At 51.5% G+C, this 26,928-nt stretch overlaps 1 protein-coding gene across 3 annotated transcripts in view; it reads left to right on the forward strand.

The window, feature by feature from the left end:
* Positions 1 to 26,928, forward strand: part of ECE1 (endothelin converting enzyme 1) — a 113,834-nt gene that overhangs the window by 13,570 nt on the left and 73,336 nt on the right. Inside the window, exon 2 of one of the 3 annotated variants that reach the window (XM_066270197.1) lies at positions 18,579 to 18,632. The exons of the other annotated variants lie outside the window; for them this stretch is intronic. The gene's annotated coding sequence lies outside the window, so the exon portion shown is untranslated. The remainder of the gene's footprint in view (positions 1 to 18,578; positions 18,633 to 26,928) is intronic. 3 annotated transcript variants of the gene reach the window in all.

Consider the following 26,928-nt stretch of genomic DNA (forward strand, 5'->3'; position numbering starts at 1 on the left):
GCCTCCTGGCTCCCCACTCCTCACCCCCCCCCCCGACACACACACATAGGGTCTGGGGGCTTCTGAGAAAGGGAGACCTTACAGGCAGGGTAACAAGGGGGGCTGCCTCTGACCTCCAGATTCTTTCCCTGTGACCTCTGGGCCTCTGAGGGCCTCCCCGGGCTTTGAAGGAGTCCGTAGAAGCGGAGCTGGGGCTGGAGGCTGGGCCTCTGTGTACAAACAGCCCCTCGCTGCGCAGGGGTGGGGAGTGGTCTGAGGATTGGAGAGGAATGGGCCCTGCCTCCTGAACTGGAAACTGTTGGCTGCCATCTAAGATTTCCTTTTCCTTCCCCCAGTGGCCCTGTCTGGCAAACGAGACCTCTGACACATTCAATTAAATGGACTTGTAGTTCGGCAGACCTCTCCCCACCTCCCACCCTGGGCTAAGCCATCCTCTACCGGGAGCCAACCTCTTCTCTGTATCTGGTCCCACATTTTTCTCTTTGGGGTTCAGTCCCCCTTTTTCTCACTAGGCTTCAGAGCCTGCTGTCCCTTCAGGACCCTTCTCCTGGGGAATTGCCCTTGGCCCTGGGACCCTGGCCTGACTTCTCCCTGGGGACTAGGTCCCTCGTTCTCCGGGAGACCACATGCTCCCACAACACACCACACACACACACACACACACACACACACACACACACACACACACACACACACACAGTCTCCTGAGGTTCCATGCCCCCCCCCCACCCCGAACTGAGTTTACCTGACTCAGGCTAGGCACGTGAGACGTGTTTTCTCTTCCTCCCGCCACTCTCCCCAGCTTCAAGGCAACCTCCTGCGCGTCCCGCTGCCCCCGGCTTGGGTGTTTTTGCTCAGGGAGCTGCGTGTTGTACGTGGTGGAGCCTGGGACGCAGCTGTCATTGGCGGAGAGCATTGGGTGGGTGAGAGATGAGGGCTGAGGAGGGGCAGGAGAAACACTGCTCCCGGCCCGACCCCCTGGTTCTGATACCCGCTTGGGTCGGGGTGGGGCATGTTTGGGACAAGTCAGAGTAGGGAGCTCAGGTATGGAAACCATTGCACTGGTGGGAAGTGGACATCAGGTTGGAAACCAGACGGGCTGGTGAGAGAGCCACTAACAGCTTCTCAGAGAAGCCAGGACCTCCTTGAGCCTCTGGCTGATGACAGGACGGTCCCAGGACCCTGTGTCCTTGTATAGCTCTTCATAACGCCTGTCCTCATGCTCTCTTACCTGTCTGCTCCATGGAGGTAGGAACCACAAGGGAGGGAACAACCTGTGCATTGACTCATTTCATTAGTCACCTCCAAAGAGATGTGTTCCGCTGTGTCCTCATTTTTTTTTTTTTTAATTTTTTTTCTTTTTATTTATTCATTTTAGAGAGGAGAGAGAAAGAGACAGAGAGAGACAGAGAGGAGAGAGAGACAGGGGGGAGGAGCTGGAAGCATCAACTCCCATATGTGCCTTGACCAGGCAAGCCCAGGGTTTTGAACCAGCGACCTCAGCATTTCCAGGTCAACGCTTTATCCACTGCGCCACCACAGGTCAGGAGCTGTGTCCTCATTTAACAGATGAGGAAGCTGAAGCTTGCTGAGCCAAGGTGCCTTGGCCAAGGCCACACGGCTTTGAGCCAGAATTCGGGCCAACTCCAGAGTTCCTGGTTTTGGGGGATCCTGTGGGGTGTCCGACTGCAGGGCTGCGGGCTGGTACGCTTGTGGCTCCGAAGGGCCGTCTTTCATCAGCGAAGAGAGAGGAGGCTAGCAAAGGAGGATGAGAAGAAGGTGGTTCTGGAACCCCATCTAGGGGGCTGTCAGGACGGGAGCAGGTGGCACCCTGTCGGGAGGGCTCAGGCAGCTGAAAGTAAGTTTCGAGCTAGATGAGGAGCTGGCACTGTTCTGTCCTCCGGGTACTCACTTGTGTCTATCACTTCCCTGTCCTGGAGGGGAGGTCCTTGGGGGCAGACCCTGGTTCTCCTGGCATACCTGCCCTCAGCAGGTGCCCAGCAGATGAGTGGAGAGAGGATGCACCTTCACAGGGCTAGGACAAGAGGCTCTCCTATGCCGGGTGGGTTGTCCGGGAGTCAGTTTATTGTCATACTGTTACTAGTGACACATCGCTACGCTTTAATGCCAGCTAGTGAAGAAATCAAATGTAATATAGAAGACTGCACATTACAACCAGTTCTGTGCCCTATCCGTTGTGCAGTGCATTTCTTTAAAGAACAAGACCCTGAACAAAATGCAAGTGAGCATTTCTGCCAGTGATCTCAGATCCCTCCGTTAAAGACACTTCTGTTCCTCCTGTGGTGATCTGTGAGTGTTCTTGCTGTCCCCAGGTGGCAGTGAGTCAGCAACAAAGGTCATCAGGGAAGTCCAGAGGAATTTCTCTTCTCCATCAGGTTCCCTTTGAGCAGCACTGGGTGACACCCAGTGACACGCGCGAGGCTGGGTGACGAGAGACAGGCGCACTCCGCTAGCCACTTGTCTCTGCCTCCTCAGCTTCCCTGTGTCCCCTGCCTTCCGGGGACCCAGAGCCATCTCAGCCAGCGGAGGCAGGCGGAGCCGCAGGCTCCTCCTTCCTGACTCAGCCCAGCTCCGCCCTCTCTGGGGAAAATGAGTCATTTCTTCAACCCTGAATGTTTCTCTTTCTGTGGAAGGAAGGGAGAAAGGAGTGGGGGTGGGGTAACCCCTCCTGGTCCCTCCAAACTTGTTTTGCAGCTAGGAAGTGCACTCTGGCCGTGGAGGGAGGGACCCCAGGGCAACTGCTGAATGGGGCCATCCTGTCAGACCCAGTTAAGTCACTGACCGCAGCTCTGACAGCCATTAGGGTCACCCTGGACAGAGCTGTGCTGGTCTAATCAGGTGGAAGGTCTGTCCCCTGGACCAGCCCGCTCTCTTCCTCTGCCCACCAGTGCTCTCAGTGGGGCATGAGGGTCCATTTTACCCCTTGATAGCTCTTAAACCCAGTCAACTTAAGAAGGTGTGGGGGGTAGCAAAGTGTTCCTCATAACCTGGAAGATGTGCCCATCCCAGCCCTCCTCTGCTAAGTGCCCTGTGGTCTTTTCAACCACCCCCGGGACACTTGTGCCAACCCTGTCGATTGGCTATTCTGATGACCTGGCTTCAGCCAGGAAGAGAGGTGTGCTGCATTTGATCAATTAGTGATGTCTTCCAGGGCCTGCGGACAGGAGTGTGTGTGTGTGGGTGCTCCTAAACACCTGCCCTAGAGTGAACCGATGGCCTGGGTCCAGTCGTACACTCTCCTCCAATTTCCCCGGTATTTTCCAGGTGGCCTTAAGTAAATCATTTCACCTCTCTGAGACTCACTTCCTCATCTGTGAGACAGGGCGAATAACCCCCCCCCCCCAGCTGTGAAAAATGAATGAGGAACTGTCCGCACAGCAGCCTCCGTCTCCTTTGAGTCTTGACTCGGGTGTCACCTCCTCAGAGAGGCTTCTTGGCTGCCCTCTGGAAAATTGCTCCAAATTGCCCCTCCCACTGTCGGTCCCCCCTCCCTGCCGATGTTGCTCCTTAGCACATACTCCCCTTTTACTTGATTGTTTTACTTACTCTGTCTTCTTCCTCTGACGTACGAAGATTTCTGCCTGACTTGTTCCCTAATATTTCCACCTAGAACAGTGCTGGCACATAGTAGGCACGTAAATATCTGTAAAAAGAATGAGTAAGTGAAAAAAGAACGACTGAATGAAGGGAGCACCTGGCACAGGGCCCGGCGGATATAGGGACCAGCTGTATTTTGGGTCCCCTCTCTTCTCCTCCTTCTCTTCAGCTCTGATTCAGGAAGGTTCAGTCCTTTCTCCTCCCCATTCTCAAGGTCAGCTTGTCCACTCTTGAGGTTTCATGCTTAATTTTTATATCTGGGCGTTTCATACTAGTGCATGAGATTGCCCTGGGGAATGCAGTGGGAATTGAAAAATGAAAAGTACTGTTTTGGTGCAGAAGGCAGAACTGGCATGACTTTTTGAGGTGAAAATAATTGATGCTTCAGTGAAGGCTTTTAGCCGTGTCCCCAGATGCCCCTGTGTACTGGATCACTCTCTGGGACCCTTTGGGAAATTGTGAGGAGCCTTGGTTTTGGAAAGGATCCCAACCTCATCGCCCCAGGGGCTGCTCTCCCTCCCAAGCCCGTCCAAGGTTTCAGCAGACACACACAGTTCCACCGGCTTGCAGACCAAGCACAGCTCCCTCTGGGCCCGGCCCCTCCCCTCCGGACCACCCCCTCCCCAGTTCTTTTTCTCAGGAGAGTCCATCCTGGGGCCAGGAATACTACAACCATTTTTTCTTAATAAGCATTTAATTTTGGAATAATTTTAGGTTTACAGAAAAGTGGCAAAGATGATAGAAAGTTTTTGTATACCCCTGTTCCAGTTCCTCCAACAGTGACATCTTACGCGACTGTGGTACATGTGTCAAAACTAAGAAGCCAACATTGGTACCTGACAGTTAAACTCCACACTCTCCTCCCATTTCCCCAGTGTTTGCACTGATGATGTCCTTCTGTCCCGCAGTCCCATCTAGGACACTGCATTTGCTCACCATGTCTCCCTAGCCGCCGCTGGTCTGGGAGTTTCTCAGGGCAGGCCTTTTGTAGGGTGTCCTTCAGTGTGGGTTTGTCCTGTGGCCTGTATGTGATGCCTTCCTCTCTCAGCTGCATGGCGTGGTCCCCAAGGCCACTGCCTTTCCCTCTGCCTGCCCCCTCTCTCACGGATGCTGCCCTTCTCTGGTAGAGGCCGTCTCTGCACCTGCCCTTCTCCCTCCCAGACCTGCACTTTGCCTACTGTTCTTACCTCCCTCTGCAGTACCCAGACACCTCCTTGACTAAGTTCTATTAATATTCTGCCTCTGGCTTGACCAGATGGTGGCACAGTGGATAGAGTGTTGGCCTGGGATGCAGAGGACCCAGGTTCAAGACCCTGAGGTTGCCAGCTTGAGTATGGGCTCACCAGCTTGAGCGTGAGGATGCTGGTTTGAGCTTAGGATCGTAGATATGACCCCATGGTCACTGGCTTGAAGCCCAAAGTTGCTGGCTTGAGCCCAAGGTCACTGACTTGAGCAAGGGGTCAGTCACTGAGTTGGAACCCTCCAGTCAAGGCACATATGAGAAATCACTGAACAACTAAAGTGCTGCAACGAAGAATTGATGCTTCTCATCTCTCTCCCTTCCTGTCTCTCTCTGTCTCTGTCTCTCTTGCTAAAAAAAAAAAAAGAAAAGAAAAGAAAATTCTGCCTTCACTTCTACTTCTTTCCACTCCTTACCCTCACTGGCCTCAGTTGTCGGAACACCCTCTCTGCTGGATTAAGGCGAAGCCTCTTTCTTTTTCTCTCCCCCCAGCCTTTCCCCTGCACTGCAGCCTCAGCCGTCATTCTGAATTTATGTTTAGCCCTGTCACTGCCCTGCTTAAAACCCTCCTGTAGCTCCCCGTTACCCTGGGAGCAGTCAGACTCCTCTGTAGGAGTGCTAGGGCATTTCACAATCCAGTCCTTGTTTGTTTGTCCCACCTCACCTCTGGCCTTCCCCACCCTGTCCACTCTGCTTCAGCCAAACAACTGTAGTTCCCCGTGCAGCTGACTCTTCTCTCTATGTCGACCCCTTTGCATATGCTGTGCCCGCCCTGTCTGTTTCCTGCCATTAGAATGTGTTCCGTGAGAGTAGAGACCATATGTGGCTTGTTATCTTCCGTCCATGCAGTACTTTGGACAGTGCCTGGCGCATAGTAAATGGTTGAAAAATACGTATTAACCAATGTGAGGAGAGTGTGAAGGCGAAGAAAACTCTTTGTCAGATCATCTCAGGCAAGCATGAAATTGCAGCAGTGACAAATGCCATGCAGGCAAGGGTCCTGATGCCACCTGTGCCTGTGGTAGGAGGATCTGACCTGGTCAGAGGTGAGTGCTTTTGCACCAGCCAGGTGAGGAAGACTGACTGGTCTCCTACCCTCAGAGCATCCTCTGAGGTGTTTCCACGGCAACTATGCACCCAGACGCCCTTGGCTTCTGCTGGACGAAGGGTACCAAATTCCCCACAGGATGCCCACAGTCATAGGAAGGGAAGCATCTGCTAGGAGGTCACAGGTGGGCAGCGCTGACCTGTCCCCAATCTGTAGAGAGGAGAAGAGCATTCTGGACACAGGTGAAGTGTTAAGTCTCCTGGTTTCATCCACACACCTCCTGTCCACAGTTCATCTCATTGGGAAGCTATGCTGTGACTTCTTTCTTTTTTTTCTTTTTTTTTTCTTGTGGGAGAGACAGAGAGAGGGACAGGTAGGGACAGACAGACAGGAAGGGAGAGAGATGAGAAACATCAATTCTTCATTGCGGTTCCTTAGTTGTTCATTGATTGATTTCTCATATGTGCCTTGACTGGGAGGCTACAGCAGACCGAGTGACCCCTTGCTCGAGCCAGCGACCTTGGGCTCAAGCCGGTGAGCCTTGCTCAAACCAGATGAGCTTGCACTCAAGCTGGCAACCTCGGGGTCTCAAACCTGGGTCCTCCACATCTCAGTCTGATCCTCTATCCACTGCGCCACCGCCTGGTCAGGCTGTGACTTCTTTCTGAGCATCAGTTTTCTCATCTGTGAAATGGGAATATAATGCCAACCTCAGTTGTCCTAACTGCCTGCGTGAGCCATGTGAGGGCAGTGGTCAGGGAGCCTGGCAAAGCCATCCTGGGAGCCTCAGAGAGAGGAATTGGGGAAGCAGGACTAGACCAGTGAGAAGTGGCCAGGGACACAACTCTGTTTCATTGGAAATTGGGAATCGGACAGATCTGCCCCTTCCAAGCAGTATGGTCCTAAGGAAGCATCCTTCCCTCTCTGAGCCTTGGTTTTTCCTTCTCTAAAATAAAAAACAATTCACTAAGTGTTGATTCCCTGTGAAGGCACTGACTGGCCACAGCTGTACAGGGAGGGGTATTTCCTATGGTCAGCCCTGCTTGCCTGGGCCTGGGTCCCCAACAAACCCCACCTTTCTTATCATGGCTGCTAGGCACCCCCAGGATGTGCTCCTCCCCATGGGGAGTTTCCTCCTGCATTATTCACTCATAGCCTTACCTAAGAAGGCCAAGCCCCACTCTGTAAATGTCCCAGCCTGTTATCTGGCCTTCCTGAAGGCCCTTATTGATTTCTGGTTTGTGTTAGGTTGTTTGTGTCATGTCTTATCTTTCCCAGGGAGATAGGAGAAGCCTAGTGAATGCCAGGATGTGGTTTCAAGTCAGTGACCTGGGTTTGCGTCCCCGGCTCTGTCACTCACTGGCTTTGGGACCCTTGGGAGGCAAGTGCCTTCACCTCTTGGAACCTCGGTTTCTCCCTCTATAAAATGGGGACAATAGTTCCTCCAGCACAGGGTGGTCATGAAGACTACACAAGAAAATCCCATGATGCCTGGCACGGGGTGAGTGATCTGTCAACACTAGTTCCATACCTCTTTTCTGAACTGGGAACAGCAGGATCCTATGGGCTCAGACTCAGGGCAAGCAAGGAACATCACAGACAGTCAAATCACCACTTGGGCAATGGGCTGGAGGGGTCACACAGGGAGCCTCAGGCTGCTGGCAGCTCCCAGTACCCTCATGGCCTAGCAGGCATCCCCAAACTACGGCCCGCGGGCTGCATGAGGCCCTCTGAGGCCATTTATCCGGCCCCCCGCCGCACTTCCAGAAGGGGCACCTCTTTCATTGGTGGTCAGTGAGAGGAGCACTGTATGTGGTGGCCCTCCAACGGTCTAAGGGACAGTGAACTGGCCCTCTGTGTAAAAAGGTTGGGGACTCCTGGCAGGACCTCGGCAGGCCTTCCCAGAATGAAAGTAGGTTGGGAGGGAAGAGACAGATGAGGCCCCTACAGGGACATGGGCAAGTGTGAAGGTTTGAACACAGGCTCTGGGTCAGGTACATGCTTCCTCCACCTAACAGGGGCTGTGTGACCCCGTGTAAGTGACTCAACCTCTCTGAACCTCAGTTCCCCACCTGTGAAAGTAGGGATAATGACACATCACATCTCCTGAGGTTGCTTTGTGGAAGTGATGAAATAATATGTGGAAAGTGCTTGGCATAGTCTGGCCGAGAATTTTTTATTATTTATTTTTAGGGTGTGCTCAGGACTCACTGATTTGTTGGTCAAACTCCTCAACTACCCATAAGATAGTAATAAAAAATTTTATGAGCCTATTTCCACAGTGCCTTTCCTGAGCCAGGCATTTAGTGCCTTCATCACATTACCACATTTAATTCTCAGAACCTTGCTGTTACCATCCCCATTTTATTGATGGGGAAACTGAGCCTGCTGGATGCTGTACAAGCCCACACAGGTGTTGACTGCCAGAGCCTGGCGCTCTCTCACTTTGCCGCTGTTCTGGGGATCATCATGGACTGGGTTGGAGTGTCTTGCCAGGTATCAGCTGGACACAGTAAACACCAATATCATAGTGAGGAGAATCTGTAAATGGAATCTGGGGTGGGGTGGAGGGTGTCCGTGGAAGACTGGCTGGGAGGCGAGTGGTCTGTGGGAAGCCAAACCGGAGGCAGGAGCAGTTACTGCGCGTGTTTATTCAGCCTGCACCAGGCAGGAGGGGCCCTGACTGGCCAGTGTAAACATCCGGACTGCTTGTCAGCCTGGTGGGGGGCTGAGGCAAGCTGGGGAACCAGCAACTGGGCCTCCCGGTGCCAGCTGGGTGCTGGAGGTTCCCTGATGGGCAGACAGGGAGGTGGCATGGAGCCAGCCTTTATTGAGCACCTAGTATATGCCAGGTCAGGTATGTACAACATCTCACCACTTCTTTACAACAAAGACACTTTTTTGATCTCTTGTATCAGTTTTACTTAGCTGATGAGGAAACTGGACCCTGGGGACGATACAGAGCCAGCTCTGTCAAAAGCCCACAGAATTTGATTTGCTAAGAGGATGGGTTTGTGAACTTAGACAGTTTCCCTTTGCATCTGTGTCTGCTGACGCCACACTGTCCATGCAAACTCTGTTTGGGCCCTAATCCACTTTCTCTCCTGCTGGTAGCTGGAGGTCTTGCTCTATGTTACCTCCCTGGTTTACTTTTTAGCACGTCACTGTGTGTCAGACCGGCCAGGCTGAGGAGGCCCAGTTTGACCCAGCGTAGGGATTTGGCCTCTTTCTCGTGTGGGGAAGGGAATTTGGCTGGCTCTAGTTTTGCTGGCTTGTGTAGTAGATCTCATAGATCAATAAGACCTTAGATAATATCCCACCCATTATACAAATGGAGAAACTGAAGCCCAGAGAGGAGAAATGTCTGCCCAAAAGACTCACAGTAGGTGGCTGAGGTAGAATTGGAGCCCTGGTCTCCAAGGACACCTCTAGTGTCCAGGCTGACCTTTGTTAATGGGGGTGGGTCAGGGTTAGAAAAGGACAAGGATGCAGTAAATATGTTCCCCAGATGCGTCATGATCTGAAATCAAATGTCACAGCCAGTCCCACTCCCTGCTGCCGGCCTCTGTGAGCTGTGCCCTAAAAGTGCCCTTGAGCCATCGGGAACGCTGAGAAATTCCTATGCTTGTGCCAGCAGGATGGTTTCATTGGGTTTGGGTGGCTGAGAGCCCGTGCAGGGGCCCCCTGCTCCCACTTCCTGCCACTTTCTGCCCCACGCTGTGCCCTGCTCTGTCCCCACACATTGCCCCTCACACTGGGTTATCCTTGAGTCTAACAGAACTGCCACTTGGGATGTACCAAAGCTGGGAGGAGTGATTTAACTATAACACAGTCAGTGCCTGGGCACCTGGACTGTGCCATCTGATGCCCCTGCCCTGTTGACCTGCAGACCCTGTTGTCTGCAGGCTTTCTTCACCACCAGAGGTAGTGGTGGCCTCTATGATTCCCCCCTTCGTAGAGGACAATGTTGAGGTCACACCCTCAGCCTGAATTTGAACCAGAAGACAGATACCTGGGATCCACACTCCCAGCCACACCTGCTGAAGCCTGGGACCTGCTAAAGTCATTCCAGCAGATTTTTGGGGGTACAAGGTGGCTAAGACTCCACCTTCACAATGAGGAGCAGGGTCTCAGGAGAAGCACGGTGAATTGGACAGAGAGGGAACCCAGCTTTCCACACCGAGCTCACAGCAGGGAGTCTGAGAAGGACTGGGGGCGGTGGAGGGAATCCAGCCAGCCCACACCCATGATGTTATGTATCCAAGTCAAGGGACCATGATTGCCCAATCCCCAGAACCTCAGATGCATCACTAGTTTCACTGAAGGCCAGCCTGGCCTTGGACCGAATAAACCTGTCCCTCTTAATCTGAGGCCTGTGGACTGTCCCCTCTCCTCCATCTGTTCCATTTGGGAGATTCCCCCAACAGCGGCAAGAACAATAGTGGTGCTGTGCACCAGCCCCCTGACCGTGTCCGCCCCCACAGGAGCCAGACCCTCTTCCCTGGGCTCCAGGCCCTTTCAAACATAACCTTGTCGGAGTCTCAGAAGAGTCCTGGGAACTAGTGGTGGGTACTGTGATTCCCACTTCACAAAGTAGTAAACTGAACTCACACAGCAGCAAAGCCTGGGTCTGGTTTTAAACCCGTCTGTCTGCCTTCAAAGCCCACACCTTTTTTGGTGTGTGGCAGAATATTTCAGACATACAAAAAACATAGAGTTCAGTAAAAACAAACACGGGTGAACCAGCTGTCCAGCTTAAAAAGTAAAACATTTCCAGATTCAGTTGAATTTCCCACACATGTCCCTTCCTGATCCCATTCCCTACCTCCTCCTTTTCTAGAAAAAACTACTTTCTTGAATAACTGCCTTGCTACTTTTATTCTTTTATTTTTTTTATTCAGTGAGAGGAGAGGAGGCAGAGACAGACTCCTGCATGCACCCTGACCAGATCCACCAGGCAAGACCACTAGATCTTGCTCTGTCCATCTGGGGCGTTGCTCCATTGCTCAGCAACTGAGCTCTTCATAACACCTGAGGTAGAGCCTAGGAAGCCATCCTCAGTGCCCGGGGCCAACTCTCTTCAATCGAGCCATGGCTACAAGAGGAGAAGAGAGAGAGAAAGAGAGAGAGAGAAATGAGAGGCAGAGGGGTGGAGAAGCGGATGGGCGCTTCTCCTGTATGTCCTGACCAGGAATTGAACACAGGACATCCACACACCTACCTGAGGCTTTACCACTGAGCCAAGGGCCCAGAGTGCTACTTTTATTCTGATTCTTCTGACTTCCCAAATGATACATTGTATTGCTCAGGAGTTTTTAAACTCTAAGTGATTGGGTAAGGAGGCTTTGTAGCTTGCTTTTCTCTCTTCATGTTGTGTCTGAATTGTATCTAGTTCATTTTCAGTGCTGTGTAGTATTCCACCACATGGAACTACCATGGTTTATCCAGACTACTAGAGACAGCCAGTTAGGTTGTTTCTCATTCACTATTTAAACAATGCTGTGGGACTTCCTTGTCCATGGCTCCTGGTGATCACAGGAGAGTTTCCAAGCCGTATGTCTGTTATTTATGTTACAGAGTAGAAGCAGAAAAGCACACTGTATCATAAGACTGCTGAGAGGATCAACGAACAATTTTAGGGGCTCCTGCTCAGAGTTAAAAACCTCTTAAGGACAGAAATGGTGTTCTCCTTGCTTTGCTGCTGTGAACACCAAAAACAGTGTTGGGCACATAGTAGGTGCACAGCAAATATCTGTAGGCTGAATGATTGGACGAGTGTTGGGCACTGTGGAAAGCACTTGACATTCAAGATCTTAATCAGTCCTCTATGAGGGAACTTCTTCCCATTTCACAGCTAAGCCAACTAAGGCTTCGGAGAAGTTAAGTCATGTTCCCAAAGTCCCAAGCCAGTACCCAAGTCAGCTGACTCCAGAGTCCATGCTCCTTCCTGAGCCCAGGCCTCTCTGAGGTTGCCCACGTTGACCGAAAGGAGCAGATTCACAGAGGTTTGAAATACAAGTGCCTAGGGCTTTTGAGATTGTCCTAAAGACTGGTAGACAGGTTGGCCCACCTACTTGGTTATCTTTGGCCTGGAATGCCACATGTGGTTGTAGATGAGTGACATCTCACTTCTGGGGCTGATCTGTAAGGGAATCACAATGCTTGGGACTGTGCTAGGCTCAGGATTCAGATGCCGTCAGTGGAAGAGACATCCTGACCCAGCTGAAGAATCATTTTCTTGGGGTATGAACAAACCTGGGTTCAAATCCCAGGCCTGCCACTTATTAGCTGTGACTTTAGTTAAGTCTCTCACCCTCTCTGAGTCTTATCATCCCCATCTGTTAAATGGGGACATTGACTCTCTTTTGCAGAATTATTGATAGACTTAGAATTGACTGTAATAATCTTAACAGAGTGCCTGGCTAGTAGTTATTAATTACAGAGTAGGGAGGAATATTCTACTAGAGCCATATTCTACTAGAGATATGTGCAGATGGGGCAGCTTAGCACATGGAGGAAGAGTTCATGGTGGAGATGACATTTGATATGGGTTCTGAATGGTGAATAGGAGTTCTCAAAGCCAAGGAGTAGTCTATTGGTCAAGCAACTTCTGTATATCCTGTACTAGGTTTGGTGTTGAGTGGTACATCATAGTGTCGCTTGCAAAAACAATATATTTTTTTCTTTTACTGCGAGAGAGAGACAGACAGGAAGGGAGAGAGATGAGAAGCATCAGTTCTTCATTGCGACACCTTAGTTGTTCATTGATTGCTTTCTCATATGTGCCTTGACCAGGGGGCTCCAGCCAAGCCAGTGACCCCTTGCTCAAGCCAGTGACCTTGGGCTCAAGCCAGCAACCTTGGGCTTCAAGCCATGAACCGTTGGGCTCAAGCCAGCAACCAAGGGGTCATATCTGTGATCCTATACTCAAGCCAGTGACCCCGCAGTTAAGCTGGTGAGCCCACACTCATGCCTGATGAGTCTGCGTTCAAGCCGGTGACCTTGGTGTTTTGAACCTGGGTCCTCTGTGTCCCAGGCCGACACCCTATCCACTGTGCCACCGCCTGGTCAGGCTGCAAAAAAAAATATTTTAAAGCAAATCTGAGTTGCTTACAGTTTGTTAGAGATACGATCCTGTGAAGATAGTGCTGAGTGAATAGACAAAGAATCGAGATCAGTGGTGTTGGGCCCTGGCCAGGTAGCACAGGTAGAGCAATGCTTTTCAACTGACGGTCTGCCAAAATTTCATGCCAGTCTGTGAAAGAGGTAACCACCTGATACTGTATGAAGGTTATAGATCCAGTGACCTTAGTTGAATTCACTTATGCTCACGGTGATTTCTGCCTTAGCGATCCCCGAAATAATTCTATTTTCACGGGTCCCAAGTGTAAAAATGTTGAAACCCACTGGATTAGAGCGTCATCCCTAAATGTCAAAGTTGTGGGTTCAATCCTCGGTCAGGGCACATAGAGGAATCAATCAATTAATGCATAAATAAGTGGAATGACAAATTCATATTTCTCTCAAAAAAAAAAAAAGAAATCAGTGGTGTTGGGGTCAAAGGAACAGATGACCACTGGAAGGGGCAGTCTTCCTGGGGGGAAGGAGAGGGAATGAGAAAGGAAGACCAGAGGCAGAGGGGCTGCCTGATTCTTGGTTTCCTGGCTGGGCTGGTCTGGGCTGGGTCAGGAAAGGAGCCTCCCAGCCTGGCAGAGGACTGGGGACAGGCTTCATGAGTTCTGGCACAAGTCCTGCTGTGATCCTGTCACTAAGTCTTGTGCTGTTCTCTCCATTGGAAGAGAAGAAAAGTTGTTCCTAACTGTTAATTGTGCAATTGCAAATTGGCACCTGGGCTGGGCTGTATAGGAGCCAAGCCCCAGAGAGGGAAGGAGGAGCCCAGGCTGGATGGCTACAGAGCCAGGAGTTCGGGGGCCCAGAAACGGGGTGTGGGAATGCCACTGTGTGAGTGTCCTAGGAAGGGACTTCTGCCTGGCCTAGTCAGGCATCCCTGCCCAGAACTCCCACTTGGTTCTGAAGGATTCTGTGGTACCTAAGAGTTGTTGGGTAGACCTGGGTTTGAGTTGTAGCTTGCCACCAGGTGTGTGACCTTGGACTGGTTGCTTAACCTCTCTGTGCCTCTGTCTTCATCATTCACATGGGATTGCTGTGATGGTTAAATCAGAAAGCAATGAGCGCAGGGCCTGGAATGAAGTCGTTCAGGTGATGGTTTTTGTCACTACTGCTTTTGTTATTTGGCAGCAGCAGCATCAATGCCATTGTCACCACCACCTCCATGAAGGCCACATGGTTGCTCAGGTTGAACCCCAGGGTCATTCTAGTTCAGGGGTCGGGAACCTATGGCTCACGAGCCAGATGTGGCTCTTTTGATGGCTGCATCTGGCTCGCAGACAAATCTTTAATAAAAAAATAATAACATTAAAAATATAAAACATTCTCATGTATTACAATCCATTCATTTCCTACCGCTCATGTTCATGGTTGAGGGTGGCTGGAGCCAATCACAGCTGTCTTCCGGGACAACATCTAATTTTTATTGGATAATGTGTAATGTACACGGGTCATTGTATAGCTCTCATAAAATTACATTTTAAAATTTGTGGCGTTCATGGCTCTCTCAGCCAAAAAGTTTCCCGACCCCTGTGCTAGCTGCTCATGTTGTCTCTCCATGAGCCAGGACATTCCAGTGCCATCACGTTAGCATCCAGCATGACAGCCTGTACCCACAGGCTTAATCTCACCACAGACAGCCCTAGGAAGTAGGTTCGCATGTCCCCATTTTATAGGCAAGAGAACATGTTAAGAGAGATGATGGCCCTTGCCCAGGGTCACACAGTAGATTACAGGGATTCAAGCTCAGGTCTGTCTGCTCCAAAACTCTTATTCTTTCCAAAGATGGGAGTGGCCTGTTCCCAGGAAATCTAAGCCTGGCGCTCTCTGTTCCTCTAGTTACCCTTCCACTCCTTTTTTTTTTTTTTTTTTTGTCATGTCCCCTGTCCCTTGTTCTCCAACCCCCTCTGGCTCTGCCCTGTGCCTGGGGACCACTCTGGACCAAGACTGTAGGTGGGCGGCTTGTGTCCTCTTGAGCCAAAACAGCCATTGCTCCCCCGCTGTCAGCAGGAACTGGGCCTCTTATCCCAGCTCCCCACCAGGCGTTTCTTCCCCGGGCCCTCCTGGGCCCCCAGGCCAGCTTGACATGTGTGGTGAGGAGGGGTAATGGGGACCAGATGGGAAGCTGAGCTTGGCCTGGGCTTTGTTATGTGAACATTCCTGGTCACTGAGGCAACCCCAGCTCTGTAGCATCTGGTTTGGCCGAGGGTCTACCCTGATTGGCTGGGGCTGGACGTGGGGAGTTGCCGTCCCATGACGTCTGGGCGATGTGGCAGGTGGAGATGAGCACTTCACGCTGAGACAGGATTTCGGAGTCCTGTCTCATTATTCCCTCATCCCGGAGGGAATAATGGGGGCAGAGAGGCAGAGTGAAAACAACGGGAGATCGGAGTCAGACAGACCTGGTGTCCAGTGTCGGTTGGCTCTATTTTTCTCTGGCACGGTAACCCAAGCAAGCCACTGTCCCTCTGTAAAATGGGAGACAGTGATGGTACTTCCTTCACATGCATGAGCAAATCAAGTAAACAGCAGTGCCAGTGTTCAGAATGCTTCACATATTTTAACTCAATGAATCCTCATAGCCACTGTGGGAATAGTGCACTGAGGCCCAGGGTGATGGTGTCACTTGCCAAGTCAGACAGGGAGTAGGGGGCAGAGCTGAGATTTGAACCCGGGCTGCCCAGGTCCCAACGCTCCCACTGCGACGTTGTCCTGCCTGTCAATGACACTGTGGCACTGACGATGCTGCTCGCCTCAAAGCCTCCTGTTGCTGGCATGTGGGACAGGCCTGCTGGGCTTATAAATGGGCGAACGGAGGAGGGGACGGATGTTGTGAACATTCCTGCACGTTGGATGAGGGGAGGCGCTAGGGTTGTGACCCTCCGGTCCTGGCAGCCGGCCAGACCCCACTGCTGCCCTGAGAGGGCCAGGGAGACCAACTCTGAAAACAGTGGTTCCCATTACGCCCTGCTGTGTGCCACACACACGTTTTGTCTACATTCTCTCATTTCATCCTCACAATGGCCCTAGTTGCCCAAAATCATCACGAGTGTCTTTGGAAGAAGCTGATTTTGAACATATGTCCGACTGACTACAAAGACAGGGCTCCCTTCCCATGGGGCACAGCTCTGAGGGCCCATCTCCTGCTTCCTGAGGGATGGGTTACAGCCTTCTTGTCAAAGAGGTTTTTGTTTTGTTTTGTTTTGTTTTTATCCAGTGAGAGGAGAGGAGGCAGAGACAGACTCCCACATGTACCCCAACTGGCATCCACCTGGCAAGGCCACTAGGGGGAAAACTGGAGTGTTGCTCTGTTGCTCAGCAACCGAGCTCTTCTTAGCACCTGAGGCAGAGGCCATGGAGCCATCCTCAGGGCCCGGGGCCAACTTGCTTCAATAGAGCCATAGCTGCAGGAAGGGAAGGGGGAGTGGAAAGGGGTAGAGAAGCAGATGGGCACTTCTCCTGTGTGTCCTGACCAGGAATTGAACTCGGGACATCCACAAGTAGGGCTCAACTAGCCAGGGCCATCAAAGAGTTTTTTATGGGGTGATTTTGATGATTGTGGGCAGAGGGAGGAGGCTGCCAGATGGGGTCAGAAGAACCTACTCTAAGTTTCATCCTGTTGGCCCCTTGAGTGACCCCCTCTTCTTGAGCCTCATTTTCCTTATTGATTGAAAGTGATTTATGATCAGGGGGCAGAGTGCTGAGGGCCAAGCTGACCAGAGCCTTGAATCTTTCAGACTTTTTGGACCAGTGGGCAGAATAGCCACGTACCCAGTAGGCTCTGCTGGGGGTGTGTGCAGAGTGCTGTGGGAGAGCAGAGGAAGAAATACTTGCAGGGCCAGGTGTCAGGGTGTTGGCATGGACACAGGTACTGTCTTTCAAACTGCCCCTTCCCCATTTGACATGGTTGGGTGCCAGTCACAGCTCTTGCCCCACCTTTTCACAGGGTACATGAACCAGGCCTGGCCAGTGGGAGTTCTTCACGGGACTTTATAATTCAAAATAGAGCGTGAGAAGGGCTCTTTTTTCCAAGGCTTTCTGCTGACAGGTGGTAGGCTGAGCCCAGTTCTCCAGGCGTGAAGGACATCTAAACTCAGGAGATGAGAGTGAGGTCACACACGCAGGAAGCAAGGGCTAGGATTAGGGAGGGAGAGAACTTAACAGCATCATAACATCTTCTGGATCTCCTCCTACCTGAGGCCTGACCCTCCCTCCTTTTTAGGCAGTACAAGTGGGGGTGTTTGCTTTGTTACAAACCCAGTGAGAGCTGGGTTTCTGTCGCTTACAATCCTGAGGGTCTTGACTGAAGAGACTTCGCAGAGAAGGTGACATTTGAACCACATGTTGGAGTTCTTAAGGATAATGGCCATGGCGAGCTTGTGACAGGCAGAGGGGGCTGTTGGGAAGGGCATGATTATAACCTGCCTGGGGGATGGCAGGTGGTGGTGTTGGGCAGACCTGGAAGGGCCTCAGATGCCTAGGAGCAGAGCTTGGATGCATCCCCCATTCATTCATATATACATACATCTGTCCACCCATTTATTCAACCAATCTAACTCTCACTGTGTACCAGGCACTGTTGTAAACGCTTTAACCTACCTTCCTGGGTAGCTTTGTTGATTAGAGCATCATCCCGAGATGCCAAGGTTGCAGGTTCGATCCCCAGTCAAGGCACATACAGGGATCAACCAATGAATGTATACATAAGTGGAAGCAAATTGATGTTTCTCTTTCCCCCTTCCTCTCTCTAAATCAATACATAAATGAAAAAAAACAAAGCACTTTACAAAGAACTAGTTCCATTCTCTGAATAACCCAGTGAGGTAGGCAGCATGACTTCACCGCTTTACATGTGAGGAAACAAATGCAAAGAGGTTAAATAACTTGCTCAAGGTCATTTGGCTGGTAAATGACATAGCCAGCATTAGAACCCAAGAAGTCTGGCTCTAGAGGGTTATTTTCCTAGTGGTGTATTTAGTAGTTTATTTTCTTAACCACAGGGTGGAGATGACCACTCCAACTTCAGGCCTGAGTTCTTTCTGTGGAGCTCCATGTCTCATGGCCCAGTGGGGACGAGAGAGACTGCAGTGCCGGTGCCTAGGATGTGACCCCAGAACCACAGCGTGGCCTGGGCCAGGGGGGAGGGCAGGGAGGGAGAGTGTCCGGATTCTCTCAGAGGAAGTAGGGTGCTCTCCTGGCCCACTGCCAGCCCGAGCTAGGCTAGAAAGCAGCGAGGGCCAGGTTCCTGCCAGGTGCCCTGCTGTTTCTGTGAGCTGTGATAATCTCCAGAAACAGTGACTGATGGGCTCTGGCTGGGTCCTGCTAAGCCCTCCATGGGAGGTAAGTAACTCGAAGAAGCTCTGGCTTCTAGCCAGGTGCTGGGGAGTTTTAAAACCTCTCCTGGCAAGGGAGGCCCAGAAGGAAAGGGGTGCTGGGAACTGTTGTGAATGGAGCCCTGGGGATGTCCACATCAGTCCATGACTCCAGCCTGCCCCAGGCTCAAGCACCTTCCAGGTGCCAAGGGCCCTTCCCTTCTATTTTCAGGCATAGGAAGTGTCAGCCCTGGTTTACAAGTGAGAAGTTTGAGGATCAGCAAGGGTAAGTTACTTGCCCAAGATCACACAGCCATATTTCCTAAGCCTAAGTCCCAGGCTCTGGATGGCCTTACCCCTGCCTCTTTGACCTCATCCCTGATCTGAGGGGTTTCTGCAACGCAGTCCTGAGCTCCCTCAGGCCTCCTGTCCCTTCCCACAAGACGTCTTTCCGTTTCTTACCCCCAATTCTACAGAAGGGATTTTTCCTTAATGAGGAAGTGCTATTCCACTCCTCCCAGGGAAGACCCCAGCAGCCCCTAGGAGTCCCACAGAGTGGCCTCTGGGGCAGGGATTGGGGACTGAGGCTTTTGATTGTGTCCGAGCCCTGGCAGGATCTGTGAGAGGGGAAGCCAGCTGGTGTTGAGAGCCTCCATAAATGCTTAGTTGTGAAACTAACGCTCTGAAAAAGGACCTACTTCAGCTGGGGGCAAGGGAACACTGTTTAGGGTGAGCTGCAAAAGAACAGCCTTTGGGGAACAGCAGGGGGCATGGCTCTCCGGGTGAGGGGAGCAGCATAAGCAAAGGCCCGGAGGTAGAGAAGTGGAGGCTTGCTCCAGGAGAGTTCTCACGAGGCTTATGGGTCCATGCAGGAGTAAGGCAGGCAGGTGTCTAGAGGTGACCTGTCTGGACCTTTAGGTCCAGCTAGATATGACCCAATGGGTCACATCTAGAAGGGATGTGACCCATTGGGCTATTAGGAAAACAGTGAGCCATCCTCCTCTCTTCTTCTGGCTTGTCTCCGATCTCTGCCCCACGAGGATGCTGAGCGGGTCTCAGGCTCACCTTGGGCCTGGGCTGGCCCTGGACCTGCCTGGCTGGCTTCCACAAAGGCTCATTTGCCCCTTTTCCATTTCTGTCTGGAGCCCAGTGCCCAGGAGCAGCAGCCCCCATGTGGGCACAGCTGACTGGTGGGGCAGAGCTTCCATGTTGCCTGCTCACAGAGGCCTTCCTGGACTCCTCCCAGATGGTCTCTACCACCCGCTCTGCTGTTCTTTCTTATAACACAAATCCCACTGCAGCGAGGCAGTCAGGGTGCTACTGGTTAGAGTTAGGGACTTCAGAGTCAAATTGGCTAAGTTCAACTCCCAAGCTCTACCACTTATAGCTGAGTGATCTTGTCTATAACCTCTCTGTGCCTCAGTTTCCTCACCTATAAAATAGCATAAAAAATAATATATTATTATTGTAAAGATTAAATGAGAAATGCACTAAAAAGCACTTATACAGTGCTCAGTACACGGTAAGCAATAAATGTTAAATGCTATTATAATTATAACTTTTTGTGTGTGACAGAGACAGAGGGACAGATGGGGACAGACAGATAGATAGGGACGGGGAGAGAGATGATAAGCAGCAATTCTTCATTGTGGCTCCTTAGTTGTTCATTGATTGCTTTCTCATATGTGCCTTGACGGGTGGGGGAGGGGTTACAGCAGACTGAGCGATCCCTTGCTCAAGCCAGTGACCTTGGGTCCAAGCTGGTGAGCTTTGCTCAAACCAGATGAGCCCACGCTCAAGCTGGCGACCTCGAGGTTTCGAACCCAGGTCCTCCGCGTCCCAGTCCAACGCTCTATTCACTGCACCACCACCTAGTCAGGCTAATTATAACTCTTAGCAACGTTGTTTATTGTCTTTCTTCCCTATTAGAATTCAGGCTCCTGAGCTCTTGGGCATGAAACAGATTTCCTGGCACATAGTAGGTGCCTAATAAATATTTTTTTGAATGCATGAGCGGGCAGGTGAGCAGATCCTGGCTTCTAACAGGCCACGTAAGGTGGGTGTGGAGGATGGATGCTAGAAAGATAAACCTGGGCCAGCTCCTGTCTCAGGACCTGGCCAGCCCTCTGGACTCCAGGCAGTCCCCCTGGTGGGTCCCAGTCTGGCCTGCTCTGATGGAGGTCCACGCCCTGCGGGATTGGGGGAATCTCTCTGGGGATCGAGGTGGCTCCCTGTCCTAGCCACTCTGACCACAGCAGTGGTTGAGGGTGTCTGACACTGTGATCCAGCTCAGATTCCAGCAGCCAGCCCTGGGAGCTAACGTAGATTTTCCCCTGTGCTAGGCAGCCCTCCCTCCTGAACCCACAGAGCTGGGCCCAGCCTGCTTTGTCTACACTGCCCAACCCTGTGTCCATTTTCAAAAGCTACTCTCACAAACAGAAATGCTCCCCAGCTGCCCCTCCTACTGCTGCCATGCCTCCCTCTTGTTCTTGAATTCAGGTAGGATAGCCAGCACATCAGTCCTCCTGTAGGCCTGTCCTTGGCCCCAGGGACTCTGAGCATTCCTGAGGATATCGGTTTATGTGTCCATTTCTTTTCTTTTCTTTTTTTTTTTTATTCAGTGAGAGGAGGGGAGGTGGAGAGAGACTCCCACATGCGTCCTGACTGGGATCCACCCTGCAAGGCCACTAGGGGGCGATGCTATGCCCATCTGAGGCATTTGCAACTGAGCCCTTCCTAGTGCCTGAGGCAGAGGCCATGGAGCCATCCTCAGTGCCCAGGGTCAGCTTGCTCCAATTGAGCCATGGCTGCAGGAGGGGAAGACAGAGAGAGAAAGAGAGAGAGAAGCGAGAAGGGGAGGGGTAGAGAAGCAGATGGGCGCTTCTCCTGTGTGCCCTGACCGGGAATCAAACCCAGGACATCCACATGCCTAGCCGACACTCTACCACTGAGCCAAGCGGCCAGGGCCTTATGTGTCCATTCCTGAAAGGGAGGGAGAGACTAAGCATGGAGGAGATTTGCTGGAGGCCCCACGGTTGGTTGGGGCCAGAGTTGGGATTTACACTCAGCTTTTTCCACCTTCATTCGTTCAGTCAGCTCATGTTTACTGAGCACCTGCCCCATCAGGCTCTGCACAGCAGTGAGGACAGTGCCTGCCCTGGTGGCCGACCCAGAAGTCAGCCCAGCTTTGAGCTGACGTGCACACTAGTGCTGTCCAGTGGAGCTTTCTGTGATCATGGAAATGTTCCGAAACCATGCTGTCCATTAACCATGTATGGCTATTGAGCACTTGAAAAGTAGCGGCTGCAAATGAGGGATTTAACTTTTATTTATTTACTTCTTTACTTATTTAGAAGAAGGGAGAGAAAAACATGGATTTGTTGTCCCACTTATTTATGCATTCATTGGTTGCTTCTTTTTTTTTTTTAATTTTTTTTATTTTATTTATTCATTTTAGAGAGGAGAGGGAGAGACAGAGAGAGAGGGAGGAGAGACAGAGAGAGAGAGAGGAGAGACAGAGAGAGAAGGGGGGAGGAGCTGGAAGCATCAACTCCCACATGTGCCTTGACCAGGCAAGCCCAGGGTTTCGAACCGGTGACCTCAGCATTTCCAGGTCGATGCTTTATCCACTGCGCCACCACAGGTCAGGCCATTGGTTGCTTCTTGTATGTGCCCTGACCGGGGGTCGGCCCTGCAAACTTGGCATACCGGGACAGTGCTCTAACCGAGTTACTTGTCCAGAGCTAAATTTCACTTTAATAGCACATGTGGCTAATGGCCACTGTGTTGGACGTCATGGATCTGTACAGTTCTTTGAAGATTAATCATTCACGGTCTTAGACTGTAGGTCTGAACTCAAACATGGTTTCCCAGGGGCCCCTGAGGTTGTGTCTTCTTTCACAATTGTCAGTATGTTAAACTCATGGGTATTTTTTTCACACCCACAAAAAGAGTCAGCCACTGTTTTCTTTGAAACATGAGAGCCTCCTGGCCTTTTATTTCCCCCCACTTTTCCACTTTTTTTTTTCGTATTGGGGTGTGACTTAAATAGAATAAAACACGCCGGCCAGAAGCAAACAGTTTGACGAGTTTTGACGAACACAGATGCTTGTGTCACCACAGTGGAATCAAGATATAGGAAGTTTCCAGAACATTTTCATTCCCCCAGAAAGTTCCCTCAGGCCCCTTTCCAGTTAAGTCCCGTCCCCAGAGGCAATTGCTGTTCTGGTCTATCACCATACGTTAGTCCTGCCTGTTTTTAAGCCTCACATAAATCATTTTCCCACCGGACCTGTGGTGGCACAGTGGATAAAGCATTGACCTGGAACGCTGAGGTAGCTGGTTCGAAACTCTGGGCATGCCTGGTTAAGGCACATATGGGAGTTGATGCTTCCTGCTCCTTCCTTTGTTCTCTCACTCTCTCTCCTCTCTAAAAATAAATAAGTAAATAAATAAACGTTTAAAAAAATCATTTTCCCACCGGGACAAGGGTATAAGCAAGATTTCTCTTTTCTCTTTGTTACGAGAGACAGCACCAGTGTGATGAAAAGTGGCGGCTGACCCCAGGCCACAGTGAGGAGGAGACAAGAAGGGGTTGGGGTGGAGTGGGGTGGCTGTGGTGTCCTGGGGACTTGTGGCCTATCCCGAGGAGCCAGCCACTCCTCAGCTCCCGCTTGAGAATGTAGGCCCAGCATTGCCAAGTCGTTTTATTTTTGCAAAGCTGAAAACACTTATTTTTGTGTAAAATCTTCTAAATGTTGGCATATCACTGCCTTTTACAGCACCGTGGGGGCCAGAGAATTCACGCCCGTGAGCCAGACTTGACACAGTGACTGCCAGGTGGTGCGTTCTGCCTTGGGCGACTCAGAACTCTAGTCATCTTAAGAGCTGGTGTTTGTTGAGTGGTTCCTTTGTTCAGGTCCTAGTCTAAGCGCTCAGTGTTATTAAGTCATTTAATCCTCCTAACCATTTATTAATAATCCATTTTAGAGATGAGTAAGCTGAGCCTGGAGAGGCATTAAGTGGCTTGCCCAAGGTTGCAGAGTGAGTGCTTGGCTGGGATTTGAACCCTGACTGTCTGGTTCTGGAGTCCGTGCTCCTAACTACTACATGTCCTCCCCGTGTAGTGGGGTGCAGATTTGCCAGCTGCCAAGGGTGCTACCGACCTGAACAAGCAGCAAGAGCCTCGGCCCTCCCCTCTGGGACTGCCTGTGCACGAGAATTTTCAGGTCCTGGCACCTGGGCTGTCAGTGGGTAGAAACCCAGTTTTAGGAAGCGCTGGGAAAGCAGCCAAGGGTGGGGCTGGCAGGGTGGAAGCTGGCTGGTGCTTGATGAGGGTGTCAGGGAGCCTGGGCAAGTGGGGGCAGGAGTGGCAGGAACCTGGTGAGGGAGGGGAGCCCAGGGCCAGGCCGTGCTGCCACTGCCAGGGGAGCTGCTGGCGGGGGCATCCCCGCCCCATGGTGTTTGGTCCAGACAAGCCTATCACTTGGGAAGGAGAAGATAAGGATCACCTGGCAGAACAAGACTGTCTTTCCACCATCCCCTCCCACCTTGCGGGTCGGGCCCTGCAGGAAACAGGCCCAGAGAGGGCACAGCCAGGACCAGACCTGTGCTCCTGCTCCCAGCCCAGTGCCCTTTCTGCTCCATTTGGCTCCCTTCCTTAGGGCCAGGAGCTGTGGGGAAAGAGGGTCTGTGGTCACTGGCAGGAGGAAAGAGGGTCTGTGGTCACTGGCAGGAAGTGTTCCAGAGCCTGGCAGTGAGAGGGCAGACCCCTCGGGCCCTTATCCATGTCACCCAGCCAGGGTCTGTTAGTAAAGTGCTAAATAAGCATTTGCCGTTATTGGTTGTTGTTTTTTCTAATTTGATCTTCACACCCATTTTGAGATATGTTCCCTTAGTATCACCCATTTTACCAACGAGGAAGCCGAGGCTCGGAGAGGTAGAGATCACCGCCAGAAAGCTGTTGGCAGGTTAAATCAGCTTTGGGTGTGGGGTGTTCTGGTGCACAGCACAGGACTGGGAACCGTGGGCCAGAGAAGGATGAAGGGCAGGTCAAGGAGGACCTCCTGGAGGAGGTAGCGTGGGGCTGGGCTTTGGGGACTCACCACTCAGGCTGTTGGTTTCCCTGGGGTCATTGTTGTTTCCTGAGTAACACCTTCTGCCATTTGGGTCTCCTCACTCAGAGGATGCCACCTACCAAATAACGTAGGCTGGTACCCAGGGGCCCTTACAAACCTTCCAGCAGCCTCCATACCAAAGAAGCCCTCTGGACCTGGCTCCAGATCCCAAGCATTGTAAACAGGCACCCTGGCCTTGGGGTGGTCACCACACCTCTCTGAACCTCAGTTTCTCATCTGGCAAATGGGGAGAGTGCTACCTACCATGCAGGGTTATGGTGAAGGCCAGGCCTATGACAGGTGCTCAGTAAACAGGAAACAGCTATTGCAGTGGTCCCCAATCCCCAGGCCGCGGACCGGTACTGGTCCGTGGGCCATTTGGTACCAGTCCGCAGGGAAAGAATAAATAATTTACATTATTTCCGTTTTATTTATATTTAAGTCTGAACGATGTTTTATTTTTAAAAAATGACCAGATTCCCTTTGTTACATCCGTCTAAGACTCACTCTTGACGCTTGTCTCGGTCACGTGATACATTTATCTGTCCCACCCTAAATGGTCTGTGAAAATATTTTCTGACATTAAACCGGTCCGTGGCCCAAAAATGGTTGGGGACCACTGAGCTATTGAACTGAATTGGTGTGTTAAGGACAGAGGGCAGACACATCCCCAGTCTAGCCCAGGATAGCTTGAGCCACACTTGAGCAGAGAACCAAAGTAATGCCAGCGACTGTGTTTGAACCTGAGTGCTTTAGAGCAGTGGGGGTTCTGTTTGTTTGTTTGTTTGTTTTTGGGGTTTTTTTATTTGTTTTTTTTGTATTTTTCTGAAGCTGGAAACAGGGAGACAGTCGGACAGACTCCCGCATGCGCCCGACCGGGATCCACCCGGCACGCCCACCAGGGGGCGATGCTCTGCCCATCCGGGACGTTGCTCTGTTGCAACCAGAGCCACTCTAGCGCCTGAGGCAGAGGCCTTGGAGCCATTACCAGCGCCTGGGCCGGGCCGTCTTTGCTCCAATGGAGCCTTGGCTGCGGGAGGGGAAGAGAGATACAGAGAGGAAGGAGAGGGGGAGGGGTGGAGAAGCAGATGGGCGCCTCTCCTGTGTGCCCTGGCCGGGAATCGAACCCGGGATTTCCACACGCCAGGCTGACGCTCTACCACTGAGCCAACCGGCCAGGGTAGAGCAGTGGTTTTAAGTCTGCAAAGAGTTAACCATCTGATGTTGTGTGAAGATTGTATACCCAATGATTGGAGACGCTATCATCTTCGTACAACATCAGGGTAGTTAACTCTTCCACACACCAGCACAAATTTCTGGTGGACCAGCACCGGATCCGTGACTGGTGATTGAAAACCACTGCTTTTGGAGGGCGAGGAACACTCACCGTCTTCTGCTGTGTCTGCTCTGGACCAGGGCACTAGGGTGCACGTTTGCCTTTATTGTTCCCCCAAATTCCAGGGCGGCAAACACCTACTGAGCACTCACTGTGTGCCAGACACTGTGCTAAACCCTTCCTGCCGTCCCTTTACACAGGGGGACACAGGTTCGATGACTGAACCCTGGGCGCTCAGCCGGTACATGGTGGAGTTGAGACTTGAACCTCCATACTCTGGCTTTAAACTCTAGGGAAGGGATAATAATGTATTAGAAATAAGTGAAAATATTAATTTGGGGCTCTCTTTCACAGTTACAAACCCTATGCATCATGAGACTCAGTTTTGCCCTGATGTCACCAGATGAGAATAGTGTTATTATCCCCATCTTACAATCGAGGACAGGGAGGCCCAGAGAGGTGACAGAGAGGTGACACGAGCTCCCAAGGCCATGTGGTTGGGCTGAAATGCAGGTTCATCACCTGTCTCCAAGTTCATTGTTCTTCCTTCCGCTTGTCAGCTGCCTCTTGGGGAGATAGTTATCTAGCTTGAATGGTGGCAGCCAGCAGGCCCCAGTGAACTCCACCAGGGCATGGCCCAGCCTGTTCCACGCCCCCACGTGCCCACCTCCGCTGGGCTAACACAGTCCCAGCCAGCTCACCCGGCACCTGCATCCACCACACCTTCGTTCTCAGAGCTTTAGAGCCCTTTGTTAGTTCCGAGAGGAATGTTGAGAAGTGATTTTCAAACTCCACATCTTGGAATTCCTGAGGAAGCCAAGTTCGGGTTTAGGATATGGGGTCGTTGACTATGTGAGTGGCAGCCCCACTTGTCTCTCGTCTGTAGTTGGGTTGCCATGTTAAGTGTTGAAAAGAAAGGGTTCAATGGGATTTAAAAAGTATATGCTTACGAACCACTGTCTAACCCAGCCACTGCCTTCCCACGTTACAAACGGAAAAACTGACTCCAACGCCTGTATGAACCCCCTGTAAATGATAATAATATGCAGGCATTGTTCTACGTTTTTAAACTTATTTAACCCTCACAACGTCTCCATTTTACAGAGGAGGACACTGAGGCTCAGATGGTG

The sequence above is a fragment of the Saccopteryx bilineata genome, chromosome 3 (genome assembly GCF_036850765.1).
Source record: "Saccopteryx bilineata isolate mSacBil1 chromosome 3, mSacBil1_pri_phased_curated, whole genome shotgun sequence".
Taxonomy (NCBI): domain Eukaryota; kingdom Metazoa; phylum Chordata; class Mammalia; order Chiroptera; family Emballonuridae; genus Saccopteryx; species Saccopteryx bilineata.